This window comes from Gossypium hirsutum, chromosome D02 (genome assembly GCF_007990345.1).
Source record: "Gossypium hirsutum isolate 1008001.06 chromosome D02, Gossypium_hirsutum_v2.1, whole genome shotgun sequence".
Taxonomy (NCBI): domain Eukaryota; kingdom Viridiplantae; phylum Streptophyta; class Magnoliopsida; order Malvales; family Malvaceae; genus Gossypium; species Gossypium hirsutum.
Genome location: NC_053438.1, coordinates 67,553,938 through 67,557,915, shown reverse-complemented (window position 1 = coordinate 67,557,915; position 3,978 = coordinate 67,553,938). Strand labels below are relative to the sequence as shown.

General features: G+C 33.4%; 1 pseudogene; it reads right to left on the bottom strand.

Moving 5' to 3' along the window:
- Positions 1-911: 911 nt before the first annotated feature.
- Positions 912-3,978, bottom strand: LOC121214810 (uncharacterized oxidoreductase At1g06690, chloroplastic-like; annotated as a pseudogene).

Genomic DNA, 3,978 nt, shown 5'->3' with positions numbered 1-3,978 from the left:
GGTTGAATGTAATGGAATAGAGGCGTAATAGTAATCTTGTGTTTGGTTGAATGGAATAGAGGTGTAATAGCATAATGAAAAAAACTAAAATGACTAGAATACCCTTAGCATAAATTTGTTTTGGTAAATGATTATTGTTATTGTTATTTAAATTATAATAAGATTATTATTATCAATAATAAATAATTTAATCATATTTAAACATAATTATTATTAAATATATTTTATTTAAAATATATAATTTAATAAAATTCTTAATAATTAATATTCTTATATTAATTTACTCAAATCATAATATATGATACTGTAAAATATAAATTAACATAATTATTATTAAATATATTTTAATTAAAATATATAATTTAATAAAATTCTTAATAATTAATATTCTTATATTAATTGACTCAAATCATAATATATGAATTGGACCAAGCAAACATACATTGTATGGCTCAAAAGTAGAAGACAAGAATTTTATTTATTTATTTTTTAATTTGGAAAATAAATTTTTGTTTACTAATTTGACTGTTTTTAAAAAAAGTAAAATTTATAAACCAAGAAATATATCATTTCTTAAAAATTTTGAAATTCATATCGTAATTTGTTATTATTGTAACTTTCAGAAATAATAAATTGGAAATCTGGTTGACATAACTTTGACTTCTTATAAAGCATTCAAGGATGACTTTTTTTGGGTTTGAGAGATCAAATTATTTGTTTGATTTAAAGAAATGCATTGCCTAAAACATTATATTCAGTGTTGGATTCAATTTTTATTTAATTAAAAAAAAAACTTGGGAAATGAGTTTAGCTAGCTTAAGCTATTCCATGGCTGCTTATGAATCTTCTATATGCTAAAGCTTATAGATTTGTACGATGCCATAAACAGCTCATGGTTTTGCTCTTCAGAATTGGAGACAAATGTGTCCTTTTTAAACTTTAATTGATTTTTTAAGTTATACATTATAATAAATGGTAAGGCTTCTAGGATTGAATTTCTTTGACTGGACTACCACAAAGATATACATACATTACATGGTACTATTACAAACAGGGTGGGGAGAGAAAGAGGAACCATTACTCTCTTTTTCTTTTTTTTTTTGTAGAAATCATTGCCCCACACACCACTAGTAGACAATTCCCATTATCTGATCCCATAAATTGGGCATCAGAATGAACACCCAAACGATGAGGCTCAAAGGAACCAATACTAGAATATGAGTTATTCATTCTATGTTTAACATTCAAGAATTAAGTCAACCTGAATCGGAGCAAAAAGAATTACAGCTTCTCCACAGGAAAACCGGTAACAGGACTTATCTCCGATGCCAGTGACCGTAGCTCATCCACTTCTTCGTTGCTTAGTCTCCAGCCAAGGGCACCTACAAATTCCTTAGCTTGTGCAGCATTTTTGGCTCCTGGGATTGGCACAACATTCTCCTGTGCTATTAACCAGTTGAGCACCACCTGTAGTAAAAAAAGCTCATTTCATAAAAGATCTCAGCACATTTTAAAATACCCCATCGAGTAGTTGCAACTCGAGATGAAAAAGTATGAGAATAAAACAGCCTGTTTCCACCTATTTGTGACAACTTCCAGATGTGTATCTAAAAGTTACAGGGGAGATGATACATAGATACCAAATTAGGATAATGCCATCAAAGAGGACTTAAAGCACTTGCGAAGCTTTGTGGTTTTTTCTCATCTCATTGTGATCTTAGTGCATGACTGCATATGTTGTTTGGTCGAGGAATGGGTCATGGAAATCAAATATACTTTAAAGAAGACAACTTCTGTACCAATTATTTCACCAACTTGAGCCAAGATTTTCCCAGCTGGTGTAGGCCATGATTATGAGGTTGTTGTAGACGGACTAGTGTCCATGGTTGTAATTAAGCTGAGTCACATATTGTGCAATGAAAAGAAAACGCCATCCAAGCCTAATGCCTAAAGATGTTGGGTGTCCAATGGGCAGCACATGAAATATCGAGTTTCTAATGCACTTGTCTTTTTGCTAAGTGCTATTAATATGACCATAATATTGAAGCAACAGATCTATCAACAGATTTAAGCATATATATATATATACAAGCAAAAGAACAAGAACAAACCTGTGTTGGAGTTTTCCCATAGTTCCCTCCTATTTCCTTAATTCTGATAAGGAGAGGTCGGAGCTGTATATTTAAAAAGACCTTAGCAATCAAGTCTGAAATTAAAATTGGGATACGAAATACTCAAGAGACATACCTTAGTTAAAAACTCCGGAGTGTAAATCCGGCCTCTAGGTCCAGATGGCGGATTTTCTGGTTTATATTTCCCGATAAGGGCACCTGAAACAAAGATATGCACCCTACTTGTGTTAAAAAGAATATATATGCCAGACTCAGTTTATGCATTTGACATTAGTTCTTGTTTCCAAACTCTGATTATTTGACTTTGTGTACTACATTCCACCTTCGGTGAGATTTTAAAGTAACACCGTTGTCCTCAATGAAATTCAAGACACATACCTTCCCAGTAGAGTTTCAGAATTTTCAGCACCTAAGGCGAGCTGTGAAAAAGGAATCATCAACGATATTCTTCCATAAATAAAGTAAATAAATTGATTTATAGATGATCTCGTGTTTTACCGGAGAGCCATAAACTTCAGCTGTATCGAAAAACGTAATTCCGCAATCAAGACTTCCATTGAAAGCAGCCTTAGCAGCCTTCAATTTCTGATCTGTTTCCACAGCAAGTACAAATCAATCAGATATGCAGAAAGCATAAGCAACAAATGCAGACCAAGAGCTCCACATAGAACATTCTCAACACATCACTTTGTGGCAGTTGTACAAATCAAATCTAACACTAAACCTAGTAATTGGAAGAAAACAATAAATCAATAGTTCTAATCCAAGAACCTGCCAGTATACAAGGGATACAAATATATAAACTTAATTAGAGAGAAAAAAAAAGAGTAAAATAATCCAAAATCTAGATATCAAACAACCTTTTAACTTTTGAACCATACAAACACGTTACACAAGCAAGAAAACGCTGAATTACATTAAAATATTGGGGGAAGAGAAGAAGAAAAAACCCATTATTCTGTTATTTTCATTTTATGAAATTACTTACACAAAACACCATAAAAATAAGCAAAAAATCAAAGAAAAATGAGCTGAAAAATGTAAAAGTTTACCATCCCATTGAAAGTTGTTCCAGTAACTGGTGTCACCCCAAGACCATGCTCCGATTCCGAGCCTTGTCACTTTGAGCTCCGATCCTCCTAACTTCAATTTGTCTTCTGTATCTGTTTTGAGAGCAGCGGTAGTGGCAAAATCCTCGGAAGCAACCGCTCTTATTCGGTTGGGTTTCTTGCAACTCAAAACTGAGAAACAGGCACTGCTGACATTCATGGCCATTGATGATATTCCTTTGGAACTCAAGGGCAAATTCTGTACAAGCAATTCCTAACACAAATAAGATTTTATTTTACTTTTCAAAACAAAATATAATTATTTATTTTTGCTGAAGAATTTTTATATCCAGTGGAAAGTAAAGTATCCACAGAAAAATTTCAAGACACGTACGTAGTTTAGCAAGCATCCACAGGAATGTTAAATACAGATAGCCATTAAAACTCAGTACAGAGAGAAGAAGAGAGTTAGAACAATTACAAGATAATTGAGAGCAAAAGAGAGTTAGAAACCTTTACCTTTCAGTAGCAGTAACACCAATTGAGAGCAATGGAAGGAGTGACACAGAGAAAAAGAAAAGAAAAAGGTCGACTGGTTGGCAAATCGAAAGAGTGACTGGTTGTAAAGAAAAAGAAAAGAAAAGGTTGAGAGACAGAGGAAGAGGCGAAGGAATGGGGAAGCCAATCGGGAGGCGAAGGTAGAACGAAGGTAGAACGAAGGAAGAGGCGACGGAATGGGGAAGCCAATTGGGAGGGTAAAACAGGGAGGGTAAACGATGCAGCACCTAATCTGAGCA